The sequence below is a fragment of the Ambystoma mexicanum genome, chromosome 1q (assembly GCF_040938575.1).
Source record: "Ambystoma mexicanum isolate Mex_15411 chromosome 1q, UKY_AmexF1_1, whole genome shotgun sequence".
Classification (NCBI taxonomy): domain Eukaryota; kingdom Metazoa; phylum Chordata; class Amphibia; order Caudata; family Ambystomatidae; genus Ambystoma; species Ambystoma mexicanum.
In genome coordinates, this window is record NC_090922.1 from 899,118,094 (window position 1) to 899,134,293 (window position 16,200).

The following is a 16,200-nucleotide window of genomic DNA, read 5'->3' on the forward strand; positions in this document are numbered from 1 at the left end:
CCTAGGAAGTACAGAAGGGATGACACACCCTAGTCACCTGATTTCCAAGCCCATCAGTGGTTGATCTCTCTGTTGTTGTCCCCTGCTGTTGCTGGGATGAGGTGATTTCTTCCTGATTGGTGTTGCCAGAGAAGCCTCTTGTGGCTTTCGGCAGGAAATAAATAAATGAATACATTTTAAATGGGAAAGACAGGTTACTTGTCCCCCCAAATCTGAGTTCATCCTTAACTCAGTAAGAGCTTTGATGAGGAATTAATATATTCACTGCTATAACTCAATGTAAATCCTACTTAGTAATAAAACATATTAAAATCCTTATTGAACAATTTCCTTATTTCTGCATCATGTTAAATATTCAATGGGGAATCTTCACTATGCCTGCAACATGGCCCCATCAACCCAGCGCAAAGCTGTACATTAACTGACCCCCTTCCCTTTTTACATACTTCCCTTGAGCCCTGATTGGATCTGCACAAAGTGATCATTCAATGTGCATGTCATCCACCCCATCAGTGCACTTGGATTTAGTTACTCTCGTGGAATACAGTTCTATATCTCAAATAATTAGGGAACATGTTGAACTGTGAAAGGTCCAACTGTAGTGCTCATGGGTTCAACATAATAATCTAGACATACCAGCTAAACTATGCATTCTGCAACGTATGTGTTCGTACACGAAATTTTAAGTTATGTGTTCAGGGCTCTCGCATCAGTTACATTAGAAGTGCCTTCATAGCGATTCTCGTCTAGTATTAAAGAACACCTAAACAACTCCAATGAACGAAAGGTCACGAGGGTAGGCAAGATGCAGCAGGGTTTTCTTGTGCAGCAGGGTTTTTTCATGTGCATTTTCTATTCTTGCAGAAATCCAGAATACAACTCTGCTGGGTTCTGACATGTAGGTGCCAAATTGGTTGCTAGGGAACAGGTTAGTAGAACAAATAAGAGAACATTTAATAATAGACGTCTACTGTCGAATGGATTGCTATGCCAGTGTTGGTCTGTCTCGAAGAGACAGAAGCGATAATTTATAGGTTCTTACAGGAGAAATGCGATGTTCACAATAATACTATATGTAGGCTTGCATTTGCAAAGCATGGCAGGGGAAATGTTGCCCAAACACTCTGTTCTGCAGCATACGAGGGCATACATCTGTTTGGCAGTTGCACAAACACAGGTTACACAACAGAAAGATGTTTCAGCTTCAATCTTCCAAAACATAAACTACTTCAGAATCTGAATGGTATGAAAGGCATTTGGCACAGTCGCAGTTCCTGAATGGTCTATATCAGGGTTGTCCAACTCCAGGCCTTCAGGGCTGCATCCATGTCTGATTTTCAGGATACCCCTCATTAATATTCATGAGGTGAATGTGCATACAATGATTCTAAATGTATGCACATTTTTCCTCAAGAATATTAATGAATGATTCTAAATGTATGCACATTTTTCCTCAAGAATACCCTTAAGTGCCAAGGTCCTTGGGATTACCTCCCCAGTGCCAAGGACGAGATAGCTCGCCCTTGGCACTTAAGGGGTTAATGAAGGAGAAAATGTTAGAAGGCTTTGAATGGTGAAATACCGAAATCACCAAATAAGGGCTTGGCACTGGGGGGGGGGAACCCATGGCAGTTAAAAGGTTGAAAATATGTCAGGATCCCAGCCCTTGAGGCCTGGAGTTGGGCAACCCTGGCCTATATCAACCTGAGGTGGACGAAGATGAGCAGCTGAGGGGGGTCATCGGGAGAGGTTTGGGAGACCCTGCCTGAAAGAATAGAACCTAGTTAACTTGATTAAATGTGCTATTCAAGGTGTGGTATGAGTCCCCATGCTTTTACATGATAGTGTACCTGGAACATGTACATACCATATTTGTGCTAAAATAGAGTATTTCATTTTTTTTAAAGGGTTTACTGACCATCAAAACGAAAATATCTGCATCCTGGAAAGAAAATGCAAATATCTTGATAGAAGAAATGTTGCTTTATCGGCTCATTTCTTCGGCTCGGCACCTGGAGTGAAAGATAAGGAAACACCGTCAGACCTGAGGCGCCCGTGTCAAGGACAGTCATGCGCATTAGATAAGCAGTGTACCAGGGCGCAGGAGTCCCGGAATCATTGCACAGGAAGAGATCAGAACGTATGGAAAGCCGCCGCGCCAGAACAATGCACATTCAGATATGTGGTTGTAACGCCGGCAAGCAAGGACGGCCACCACGTGACCTCGGACGCTATCGAGAGACTCAAAAGACTCATTTCCATCACAAACTGCGGTTCACCTCAGCGCAAGCGTGAACTGGGGGCGTTTTGCCTTCCAGCAGACTCCGTAAGCATGGCCTCATCGAGCAATGCACTTCAAGATCCACCAGAGACGACCGCACCGACCGCAAAACATCAAGCAAAGGGTCCTGACACGAAAATACCAATTTGTAAAGACTCCCAAAGCGGTTTAACGAGTAGCCCACATTTTAACTATAAGGAGGTAATTGCAGCATTGAGAGACCAGCAGGGTATCATACCAAACCGAGTGAAAACGAACGTCATGACCCCTTCCTTGCATGGAGAAATTCAAAATATGGTAGCACAACTACGAGGCAACACTCATGTCAGGTACAAGGGGAGCACGGTCAACAACGTGTACTTATCCCCAACACACGATTGCTACAAGGCCTTCCTGAGTTCAGAAGTACCACCGCGAGTCCTTCATTCCCGGCGCCATTGCGGTCCCACCCAGGAAGATTCTGGAAATTCAATCAGGACAATTACCATCAGTACAGCACAAAAAGCTACGCGGCTTCCGAGCCGCGGGCAGCAGGGAGCACAAGAAACGTCTCGGGCCGAAGGGCAAGCAAAGTCAGACAGAACACCCGTTATTACCTTTGTCTGCAGAGAAAACGAGCCGCAGGCACCGGTGAGTAATTTAAAGAGTCATTAAGAATGTGTTACTCGCAAGTGCGTTCACAGATAAACATTGTAATCAATATGCATCCATCAGAGATACACACTTAAATCCTGGCAGGGAGTAAATAAATGAAGTACCGGTTATATGAATGCGGCCTTTTTTCAAAATTAATTTAGTGTTTAAAGGCTCAGTCAAATGTGTATTGCAATTTCCAATATGATTCAGTATACTTTTTTTGGAAACTTAATTTTGGCATTCTCATATAAACCTATTCCTCTTTTTCGATATTGCTTGGACACAACAAAAGCTGTTTTGAGAAAGCGTGCATATGTATGTGGGTGGCATCAAACCAGTTCATCAGTTATGCACCCTGGCACATAGGCATGTTCAGTGTAACATAAATGTTGACCACGTTACACTGACTCAATGGGGGTAATTCATGGAATAAATGTGCGCCGAAATTACTGGCGCAAGAGCGAAAAAACCAGCGCACGCGTGCGATTCATGGAAGGCCCTGCGTGTGTATTTTCCGGGATGAGCGTCAAATCCACGCGTGGCACACAACGGCGCACACATCACTTCTACATCCCGAACGCTGTGCGCGACATGCACAGCCAAAGCCCACAACGTCAGCGCACACATCAAAAAAACTCCAACCCCTGCAGAGTGCACACAGGCCTGGCATATACTAGGTCACAATCGATGATGAGAAAGGGACACTTAACTGTCACAACCTTACCACCTTGAGAATGTGTACATGGAAGTGCCACATTGTGTGCATCCCTAGCTAATTAAACACAACCAATCCCATGTGACCAAAGGGAACACATGCAAGCTATTCCCCCCTTGCTAAACAGGGCATGAAAGTACTGATATGCCACCCAAACCCTCACACTCCTGAACCCTGTCTGCCACACCATACCATGGTATGCAACGGCAAAACATCCAACCATATGCACAACACGTGACACAATAGTCATGAAGTGCCAAGTGAGAAATGTAAATAGGCACCAGACAATTATACCTGACATGGAATTGGAAGAAATGACTGAGCAAAATCTCACAACATGAAAATGGTGGCACAAATGCATGTCACCAGTGATGCAACCAACAAAAGTCAGAATACCTGTTGCTATGCACATTGGACAAATGCAAATTGCCATATCAAACACAGCACACTGGGCAGCACAGTGAGTGTGCATTGCATTGGTGAAAACCCTTCTGCATCATTTTAAAAAAATGGCATTCAACCAAATAGTACCCTGTCATGCATGCACCCGGTCAATGACTCAGAAGTGAACATGGATTGTCGTGACACAGCATGCTTCAGAAGGCAATCTGGGTGCACGCATTTGCATGGTGTCACTGATGTTGGGGGGGCGTTGCCTAAGTGTATTTATCCGTAGGGACATGCCTAGAATACATGCATGTGAAATGAAGTGAGTTCCAGTGTCCCATACACAGCACATGTGAACATAGCACCAAGGACCCACCTGTGTGTCAAACCACACCCATCCCCTGACACCTCAAAATAAAGCATAGCATTGCATCAGCCATTGACCAGCAGAACATATCATGTACAGAGTACCCCACATCGACAATGGCAGACGGTGACCCATCACTGAATCATAGAAATCCACAATACGAGCTACACACAAAGTTCATCAAAGCGCATCAATGAGGGAGGGAACAAGGGAGAAGGACAGTACATTCCTACATGTCCTTCAAACAGTCCACAGTGTGATAATGAACTGGAAAAGCAAGGTACATATTACAAGTAGAGATTAGAAAACGTGGATTCGATAAAGTTAAGCTGTGCGCTATTGACCACTTCTTGAATCTGTGAGTACTAAAGAAAGATTCAATGTAACTGGCAGCAATATCACCTCACCCCCCAGCTCATACGCTAAGAGCTGGTGTAATTGGAACAAACTAAATTTTGGGTTGTGGGAGGGGACCATGCGCTCTTGTTGACACAATATGTTATGAACAAAAATCAAAGAATTATTATTGATGTGTATGTCTTGATTGAAAGATCTCTTCAAATCACATGTATTAAAGAAGAGTAGATTTTATTCATAGTCTGGACAGCCGACACGTGTTTCGACCTACGGGTTGTTCTCAAGGCTGTATAAGTCCCACATTGCAAATGTATTATAACATTATGACAAAACACAAATGGACATGACCAGTAAAGAGGAAGATAAATTGTTGTCAAATTCAAAGAAGAAATAAAATGAATAAATAAATAAATAATGAAATTGCATAAATATTAGTGTTCAATAACAACAAAGTAGAGCAAATACCACATACCAGTTGGTGGAGAGGCAGGTTCAAAAGATCGTAGGTCAAAGCCATAGAAGGTTTAAAAAAAGAAATCATTTTAAGAAACATTTTGTACATAAAATATGAACATGAATGAATCAAACATAAAATTCTCAAAATCCCAATTAGGCCGGCTCTGTGGTTGTAAGTGTGTGATACACGAGAACCAATTATACCATGGTATGAATTAATGGTATCCATTTCTTTCTTATAGATTATGAAAAAGGGCCTGTGCAATGAAAACAGGGAAAGCAGCAAAGTGAAACACATGGAAAATGCCACCCAAGAGCTCTCTTACCGCATATATCATTCCAGTTCAAGTACTAGTATGATATATGCGGTAAGAGAGCTCTTTTTACTCACAGATAATTGGTAACTTAAGTAGTGGCTATAAATCAGCATGGGTCTTTTATCACACACTAACTTGACCCGCTATCTGGTCCATTAAGCCTAGCACCTCGGGTGGCATTTTCCATATGTTTCACTTTGCTGCTTTCCCTGTTTTCATTGCACAGGCCCTTTTTCATAATCTATAACAAAGGAATGGATATAATGGTATAATTGGTTCATACACTTACAACCACAGAGCCAGCCTAATTGGGATTTTGAGAATTTTGTGTTTGATTCATTCATGTTCATATTTTATGTACAAAACGTTTCTTACAATGATTTCTTTTTTGAAACCTTTTATGGCTTTGACCTACGATCTTTTGAACCTGCCTCTCCACCAACTGGTATGTGGTATTTGCTCTACTTTGTTGTTATTGAACACTAATATTTATGCAATTTCATTATTTATTTATTTTTTCATTTTTTCATTTTACTTCTTCTTTGAATTTGACAACGACTTATCTTCCTCTTTACTGGTCATGTCCATTGGTGTTTTGTCATAATGTTATAATACATTTGCAATGTGGGACTTATACAGCCTTGAGAACGACCCGTAGGTCGAAACACGTGTCGGCTGTCCAGACTATGCATAAAATCTACTCTTCTTTAATACATGTGATTTGAAGAGATCTTTCAATCAAGACATAGACATCCATAATAATTCTTTGATTTTTATTCATAACATATTGTGTCAACAAGAGCGCATGGTCATCACCCACAACCCAAAATTTTGTTTACATATTACAAGTTCCTGGAACAACAAGGGAGAGTTTAGGGAGGGAATGTTGGATGACATAACTAGCAACAACATTCCTATGCCTTACGGCAATAGGCGCAGTGCAGGAGTCACATAAGGAGGTGAGTGAGGGAAGAGGAGGGAAGAGGTGAGGAGAGTAACAAAACAAGTGACAAACTGTGGTAGGTCCACAAAGAATCACAATAGTGCTGGAGAGGGGGAGAAGAAAGACAGAAGGGAAAGGGGGAAGAGGCAACCTGCAATCAGTGGTGGAGGGACTAATGATAAAAGTAACTGGCAAAATCATACTTAAAATGTTGAAGGTGGGTGTGGAAGGACAGAGGCAGAAGGGCAAATGTCTGCAAAGAACACGTGCCTACGTATCACCATGGCCGATGGCAATTGGGGTAGTGGTTGAAAATGACAGCCAGAGTACAAGGAGGAGGGTAAAGGGTGGTGGAGAGGGAGAAGGAGGAGAGAAGGGAGGAGGGGGCCAAGCTCAAAATGTCTAATGGGGAAGATGGTGAACGAAAGCACTCACAGGGGGCAGAGGGAAACATGACGGTGCAGGAGAGTAGGGGATGTGATGATGAAGGGGGGAGACAGAGGGACACTGACGGGGCAGGGGAGACAGGGGGGCATTCAAGTGACTGAGAAGACATGTGGACAAGTCTAGACAGGGCCACCTTTGTGGGCTTTTGGTTGTGGTGGCAAGCTCAAGCATCCTGGTTGGCCTGTTTGCACAAGGGCCAAGTGCAAACAGTGGGAGGGGGGAGCAGGTCCAGGACGCAAACAGAAAATTCAAATCACGAACAATGCAGTCATAACTCAGATGGCACATCCAAACACCAGCCAGGGCTGGAAAATGGCCAAAGTGGTGCTAGCAAGGAATGGGTTGTTGAAATGCTTGGTGACAGGGGTAACGCAGCGTGCAGCCTTCATGTGGTATATCAAAATCACTGGTGGGAAAGTCTCCCAATTCAACATTTTCAGCACATGGACCCCTCCCACCATCAGTGTGTAGTACACAGCCAAAGGGTGCATGGTACCAGCTACAGCCGGAAGTGCATTGACATAGACAGTCAATGCATAACAAACATCTTAAGCAACATGATGAAATGCATAGTCAGCATAATAATCACCAAAGTGAAGAGCAGACATGCATTGGAGAAACCATCTGGAATACCCACTAGGGGTGAACACACAAGTAGAACTGCAGGCTGGCCACAGATATGATGGAAGCCCAATGCCCATGTGTGATATGCTGTTACACTGACCCATCCTTGCGAGCCCATGGAAAAGGGAAGCAGGAGTAGCATATGTGTCAGGACCCCAAGCAAAACACATACACAAGACAAGCCTGAATGAGCCCATCTGGAATACACACTGGATGCCGTCCGATGCCACAACTCACCACACTGTCACATGTATGTACAATAGACAAAATACAATTTGAAAAAGAAAAAAATTCCAATCAAATTAAAAAATCAATTTAAATCAAAAAATGAAAACTGTAATGAAAGACAGATAAAGATTTTAAAAAAATTAAGAAAACCAAAAACCAAAATAATTCATAAAAATTCAAAAGCAAACAAAGTCAAATCATTGTAAAAGAACAACAAAATAAAGGAAGAAAAAAAAATGTAAATAAAAAAGAGAACATAATTACCAACATACTTACCAAAAACCATACAATTTGGATGAAAAATCAAAAAGATTTCTTAGAAAAAAACGGCTGGAAAAAAACAAAATTTGCAAGAAAAAAAAAATCTACAATCGCCATTTATGACCTGGTGGGAGGCGGGGGCGGGCACCCAGGAGAGGGGAGGTACACCCACATGTGTAGATGTCGAGGTAAAAAAATAAACCTCACTGGGCTCAGCACCTGCACGGCCCGACCTTTGTGGGAGATATGTTGTCATCGTCACCCTCTGGATCTAAATCAGAAGGTGGACATGGTGCAGTTGACTCACCATGCCTAGCCGTGCCTTGCCCCTCAATGGCAGAAAGCATGCAGGTCTGGTAAGTCAGGTCCTGGCTGACAATGAGACTGAGGTCAGCATGCATTACCTCACGTGTCACAAGTGCTTCCTCCTGCAGTGACTGACGTGTGAGACAGAGTTCTGCTTGCATGGCAATCACATGACAAACGGAGTGACTCCCGGCTTGCACGGAGTTCAGACGAGATGGTTCTTTCAAGCTGTTCCATCCTGTCTTCTGTCTGCCTACTCTCATCCATCATGAGGTCAGATAAAGTAGATCGGAGGGTTGTTGTTCCACCCTTAGGGCCTCACTTTGTGCCTCTGCTTGAGCATTAAGTGTTTCAGGCAGAGCCACCATTTCAGCCCTGCGCGCCCTGTCAGACGCCGCCATGCCCAGCCTGAGTGAGCGGCATGTGGACTGCGTAGCCCACTCCTGGAGCACCATTCGCCTTACAGAGGAAAGGATGGAATGGGCCACACTTTCCATACCTTGAGCAATCATCTCAATTGCTCCACCCTGTTGCTTTGCTATGGCAATCATGGAACGCTCCCACTCAGTTGACCCCGGTGGCACATGGCCACCGCGTTGCCGGACACCAAACCTGCTGGGCCCAAGGAGCCATGGTCCTTGCTGGGTTTGTGCCGCCCGCGGCTGCAGGACTGCATTCCTCCGTCGTCCTGATGCCCCAGGAACATGGCCAACTGGTGTCAAGTGTGACGTGCACCCGTAACCACCACAGACAGACATTCCAACCCTGCCTGGCTCCTACTGCAGGTGTCACAGACAGAAGATCATCCAACACAGGATCACTTACCGGCGACGACGTCATGATGCAGATCCGGCTCAACATAGTGGTCAGAGGATACATCAGAGCCTGACTCAGAGTCAGCTCTGGACACGATGGCCTGGAGCACCTGTGGGTTCTCGTGGGCTGCCACCCCACGACCACCACTGGTGCTTGGTTGGTCATGTGAACTGACCATCGTGTCTGGGATGTCATCTTCATCCTCTGATGCCAGTGCGTCATCACCTGCAACATAAAGGAAAAAAAACAAGGACACGCATGTCAGTAGCACATACCACACACATACAGTTCACAACATTGACAGCCAAATAATGAAACAGCCATGTCACAGGCAACTCAAACCCCAACATGCATCCAGTGGCATTGCAATGCAAGGCCATCCCAAAAGCAGAAAATTATGTGTGCAAAATGTGAAGGCAACACATGTATTGCATGTTGCACATTACCTGCATCACACACAACCTCTAGAAGGCATATATCCAATGCCAAAATGAGAGATGGGAACAAATAGTCGGCACATAGCATAAGCATGTGTGAACACACAAATAGACACAGCTAGAAATCTAACCTAACACACCATGATACATGTAACATTCATGTTCATGTGCAGCACTCACCTACAATAAACTATGCACAGTACATGTGTCATAGGAGGCACCTACACTAGTGCCTTTCCATACTGTGAAAGGAGGGACATGGGTACATACATGTCAGGTCAACATCATGATTGCATGTTGAAGGGCTTCACTTGGCACAGGAGTGGGTGTGTGCAGTGCAGTGCATGTGTAGTCCCTCAACTTACAACATCAACACTTACGTAGTGATGAAAATATTCAAACATTATGGCAGTGTAATGGCAATTGCAGCTATCATGTGCAAATGGCATGCACCAGGTAGCATGGTTTCTGTGAAACATCCGCCCTCTGGCCAATAGCAGGGAGGCACTGCATGGCAATGACATGTTCCACGTAGAACTGTGTATTGCCAGACAGTGTAGGCGTGCGTCTATTGCATTTCATCATTCAAATGTCACTGCAGCCAATGAGAAGTGGACATGATGGAGGAGAGGTGAGGAACCATCCATAGTACATCCATGCATGTAGAAGACACCACCAGTTGAAAAGAGGCCGTGGGCCTGTAACAGGGGGAGCCATGTGCATGATACAGATGTGCACAGCCTAAAGTCATGCGTGATGACACACAGACCTACAGTGAGCATGCCATGGCTGTCCAAATGAGATGACACTTGAATCATCCTGGACAAATACAACAATGAGCAGGTGGTCAAGGACACCTAGGGGCATACATGGAATGCACATGGAACATGATCGTGCACATATGTGCATGGGGAGCCACTGCCATCAGCACACTCAGAGTGAGCCACACTGCACCAATGAAAAAGGATGTGTATGACATGATGTGACATCTCATCAAGATTGCACTTGTACACAAGTGGCTCAGAGCACAAACACGCAAAGGGAGGGGATTAAGGGAGAAAAGGAATTCAAAACAACTATCATACTGGGCACAGTGACATTGAGAACACGCAAGTGCATGGAGAAGGGATAAAGGGCTGAAGACCCAGGAAGGGGGAGGAGGGGAACGTGCCAAACAGAGGAGACCAAAGAAGGAAAATGAAGTTCAATGATAGAATGTCCATTCAAAAAGTGGTAGTGCAGCCAGCAAGTGGCAAGTACAAGATGATTTGGACAGGGCAAATCTGATGAGTGCAGACAAAGAGTGCTGGACTGTATGGGTACACGCGCTGGACCCATTGATATGGGAGGACTCTAGGTAGTGCAGCAGGGAGGCAGGGTGAGCAGGTACACGATCCGATGGACAGAGTGTGTGCAGGGGCACAGTGCCAACAGGGGAAACTGTTCAGCTGGGTAGAAGAGGGTCTAATGCAGGAGCAAGTAGGAAGGTGTTGAGGTGCTTCCAGAAGCAGATATATTTCTCCTCAAGTTTCAACGTGGCTAGTTGGCTGTTCATAAGTGAGCTCCCAGCTGTACACACAGATCTGCTCCTACCTTATTTATTCAATTAACGACTGACCTTGAGGGAGTGTGGGGTAGAGGAGCAAAGGACTCAAGAGGGGAGGAATTGGTAGAGGGATTGTTGAAGGTATTTTGTACCCAGTCCCAGAAAATCCTTGTGCACAATGCAGAGGGTCTGAAGTAACATCCTTGCATCCACTGGTAGCCAATGAAGGGGTTACAGAGCTGGAAAGATAGGATCCCAAGGCTTGAGGCCAAGGACAAGTCTTGCAGTCCTGTACTGGATTAGTGGTGGAGGGTGGCGTGTGGTGGCAGGTCGAATATTGAAAGAGACTGTCACAGTACCCCAACCTTGAGTAAACCAGAGCTTGGCTGACTGTGGGCATGTAGGAGAATGTTAGGAAAGGCACAATACCCTTGAGGAGGTGAAGCAAGAAGTTAATCCATCTCAAGATACGTCACAAATGTGTGCATAAACGGAATGTGTTGAGTGACCCTGAGGTTCTTGGCCTAGCAGGTGGAGGCAGGAGGAGGGCCAAGTGGGGCAGGCCAGAGATTGATGGCAAAGGATGGCAAAGGTGTATGGATGAGGAGGATGTCAGTCTTGCTGGCATTCAGACAGAGACCGTTGGTAGTACACCAAAAGAAAATGGCAATGAGGCTATCGGAAATAAGGAGGGACAAGAGGAGGCCAAGGGCAGCCAGGAAATGAGTTGGTTGTCATCAGCATAGCACCAGAACTCGTACAAAAAACTGATAATGCGGTAGTCAAGAGCTGCCAGGTGCTCTTTATGAATTGAGGCCGAGAGGTCAGACCCCTGGTGAACAACACAGGTGGAGAGGGAGATTGAAGATAGGAAAGAGCTAACTTGTAGCTGGGCGGGTCACACATGCCAAACACACATGTTATTGAGTTGTTCTTCCGGCATGAACTCTGAAGTGATCTCCTCATGCTGAGTGAGTTCATCCCCCTCTGGTGGTGGCCCAGCACCAGAGACATGGTGTAATTGGAGGCAGGCTTTTGCTTAGCACTGTGTCTGAAGTCATTCCAGCGCTTGTAGCAGTCCTTAGCTGTGCGCACCTGGAATCCCATGAATGTCACACCATCCGCGAGATGCTGCCAGTGGACCCAACGCTGGTGATGCGTTGTATGGCACTGTGGGCCCACAAGCATATCGCGTTGGTGTTCCAACACATAGTCCACAAGGAAGTCCAGTTCCTGCTTGCAGAAAGGCTTCTTCCTTGACGTGCCGGAGGCCAGAGCCGTGTCTGGGGAGGAGCACGCTTTCTCCTTTTTGCCGGTGGTACTGACCCTGAGTGGGCAATGTGGCCCTGATCAGGGGCAGTGGCGCTGGTGGACTGGACCAAGGCAGTGGGTGTTGGTATGAGGACAGAAGGTCTGGCTTGGGTCTGAGTCACTGTCGGGGTGGTGTTGGCTGCATCTGCACATGCAGTTACCACCACCCGGCTGCTTGGGGCAGCAGATGTCATAACTGCCCCAGATACGTGTGCCACAGTCACAGCCACAGTGGACACACATGACCCCAACCTCCGGACAAGATGAAATCATCCTGGGAGTCCTCGTCACACAACGCAACATGCGCTGCCTGGCCCAGAGCCCGGGTGGAGGTGCCCACAGCTGCACCTGCAGCTACCACCACCGGTGGGCCCGTGACAGCAGATGTAAATTGCTGTTGGGTGATATGGGCGCCAGCTTGTAATGCAACAGCTGCATCAACATGCGCCACAGGGGGTGGTGGCATGTCTGCACCAGCATGTGGCTGGGCATCCCGTCCCAGAGTGGCACCCCTGCCCCTTCCCACCCCTGTAGCCACCCTGGCCCCCCTGGACTCCCTGTCCTCCCTGGTCTCCGCGCCCACGTGCCCTACCATGCCCAGCCCTGGGAGGATGCCCAACTTTGCCACCCTTAGCCTTTGGTGGCCTCCCAACCATGGCACCATTGGAAAATAGGCTATAGGAGGTTCACTCAACAATTGTCCTGGGCAATTGGTTAGAAGAGGGCAGGTTACTTGATGGAATAGGTACTCCAGTGCCCTTGCAAGGCTGTCTGTGACCCCTGGGGAAAAATGACGGGTAACGCAAAGCTCAGGCACCCCAAAAAAACAAAAAAAACAAAAATATAAGAACAGGAAATTAAAATAAAGAACACATATTGTGGACGTGACCCCAATAACCCACGTGCGTGAATTTAACCTCCAGCAGTACGGTGTGGCACCCAGGAACACAAAAAAACATGTACGCGTGGAACACGCGGGCTACTATGACCTCGAAAAAGGTACGCCTGCACAGGGGGAGCCACAGTGGGGAAAAAAGCGTACGTGACTCACCGGCTGCCTTGCCTGGAAAAAAAAAAGCCAAAAAAACGCAGTTGTGCGCGTTGGCAACACCCCACCAAAAGAAGAGGTACAGACTTCAGACGATGTGAAGTAATCGCGTGTGATTCCAGCAGAGTAAACACACGCGTCGGTCTCCACAAACAGCACGTACAGTGGTCTGCTGGCCTGTGCTCACCTTTAACCCATGCTGAAAGCGACACCCACGCGCATAACGTCACTTATGCGCTAAGAGCCTTTCCTGGAATTAGATGCATCCACATACGGACGTGATTTTTTTGCACGTTCTGATGCACCCATGCTGAGGGAAACGCCAGCGCATGTTACGTTGCATACGCACTTAAGCGCTAAGGGCCTTTCTTCGAATTACACGCTGATGTGCTGTTTTCTCACGTGCCAAATCACTCTGTATCAAGCTGGCCATGCGACAACACACGGAAGACCACGCTCCTGCCCAGAAGGCCATTTTCCTGCCCCCCAGATCCCCAAGCAGACTCCCACCTGTCATCTGCTGCTGCCTGCCTGTCTGCTGGACACATGCCCTGCCATTTGTTGCCTGCACGTCAGCCATCTGCAGGGGTCCAGTTGCTGTGGCCACCCCTGCTGGAACAGAAGACTCCCAACTGCTGTACCATTGCTCCGCAGCCCAGCCCCAGGACCCAGTTGCCCACCCACACCTGCCTCGGGGGTAGCCATGTCGGGGGAACACGATCAGACACCACTGGCAACCCCAGGCCAGAGAGGCAGAGGGCTGCCAGCTTCTCAGCAGGAGAGGTTGGCATCCTGGTGGAGCAAGTCCTGGGGCATTATGATGCCCTCTACGGAAGAAGACGCGCCGACAAGGATGGACAGGAGAGGATCTGGCTGGACATCGTGGTTGCCATAAACGCGGAGGGGGTGGCAACCCGTGACATACAACACGTCCAGAAGCGCTGGGAGGACTTCAGGTCCAGGGCCCTCCGGAAGGTTCGGTGCCTCTTGGAGGCAGTGCATGCAGTGAGGCGCCGGGTCCACCTTACCACCAACGACAAGAGGGTCCTGGAACGTATTAACCCAGCGCTTCACCGCTAGGTCCTCGAGAGGGAGAGCAGTCCGGAGTCGAGCGGTAAGTATTCATGCGTAGTCATTGGATGCAGTGCATGTTGAGGTGTGCAAGGAGTGTGCAGCTTGGACATATGTCTGAAAAGGGCCATGTATGGATGTGTATGTGCAGGGACATGACCGTGCTGCATGTGAGTCTCCTGTCATGAGTGATGCACATCAATGCTGTATGTTTTCCAAAGCATGATGCCCAATTGCATGTGGAGATGCACACATGTTGGTATTTCTGTGTATGTACTATGGCATGTTTGGGGTGCGACACATGGATGCTGGCTACACCTTCATGTATGTGCACGGCATACATGTGCATGTGTAGGTTGCACGTGTGTGACAGTGAGACAACATGGATGCATGTGACACAGACATGTCTGAACCCGATTGGCAGATGTGACATAGTTGCCGATGATTGCACTGTGACAGGTAGTGGAGATGTACAGATGCATGTATGTCTGTTGGCACTCCTCATGTTGCTTGTGACGTCATGCCAACCTTCGGATGTTCTTGCTGTTGTGTGCGTATGGATGCTGCTGCCTGCTGCACGATTCCTGTCAAATTCTGCATGTGTGTGGGTTCAAATGATATGAGTGTTGTGGAGTGTGATGGCATCTGTGAAGTTTGACACTGCCACTCATGTGCAACTTTGACATGTGTATCTGACCATTGTACAGTGCCCTGATGCCTGTGTTCTGTCTCTCCCTGTCTGCAGCGTCGACTGATGAAGAGGGCGGAGACGGTGCTGTGGAGCACAGAGTCAGGGATCCCACCGCCAACCGGAGACGCAAGGCCCAGCTCTCCTCCCACGTTGTCATCTCTTCCGGGAGTGAGGAGTCTGGTGCCGCGTCCATGGCTGCAGCTGCCAAGGGAAGGTCCAAGAGGTGGAGGTTGGAGGTGGACTCCTCGGCAGCTGAGCCCCCACAGGGGCCTATGGAGGAAGATGGCATGGAGGCAATCAGGTTGGTGGGGAGTTTGGTTGAGGAGGAGGCCGTGGAAGGCCCACGCATGGGGCCTAGAGGGGGGCATTCCACTGGTGCTAGTGGTGCAGTCCAGGAGCAGGGACAGGAGGCAGCACAGGTCGCCACAGAGGTGCCTGGGTGTAATCGTGTCCCTGATCCTGTGACTGCATCATCCTGCACCAGCAGGGATGCCTTCGTCCTGACCCGTTTTCAGGGAGGGGATGTGTGAACAACAACTGGCCTTCCTCTCCCTGCGGATGTGGCAATCCGGGACCGGGTTGAGCCTGTCCTAGCTGGAGTGGTGTTGCATCAACGTGGTATTCGGGATGACGTGCAGGGTTCTCGTGAGGACAATGCACATCATTTTGAAAACCTCATTGACCGCGCCAGCCTACTAGGACAGGTCATCCAGGCTGGGTTCCTCCGTGTGCTGGATCTTCTAGCGACCCCTTCCTCAACTGAACCCCCTACGCGCCAGTCGTCCTCCGTGCCATCTTCCTGCCCAAGTTTCACCTGGGCACCCTGTGGAGCTGCCCCTGACCCAGCAGCAATGATGGTGGAGGACACATCCCCCACACCCCCACCCACCCGCATTGACGGGCACCTGCCAGCAGGTCCCGACTCATGTCATCCCACACCCCCACCCACCCCCAT

At 47.8% G+C, this 16,200-nt stretch overlaps 1 long non-coding RNA gene across 1 annotated transcript in view; it reads left to right on the forward strand.

The window, feature by feature from the left end:
• Window positions 1-1,916: 1,916 nt before the first annotated feature.
• LOC138538520 (uncharacterized) overlaps window positions 1,917-16,200 on the forward strand; it is a 181,564-nt gene continuing 167,280 nt past the window's right edge. The window contains exon 1 of the long non-coding RNA XR_011286622.1: window positions 1,917-2,911. This is a non-coding gene — a long non-coding RNA (uncharacterized lncRNA). The remainder of the gene's footprint in view (window positions 2,912-16,200) is intronic.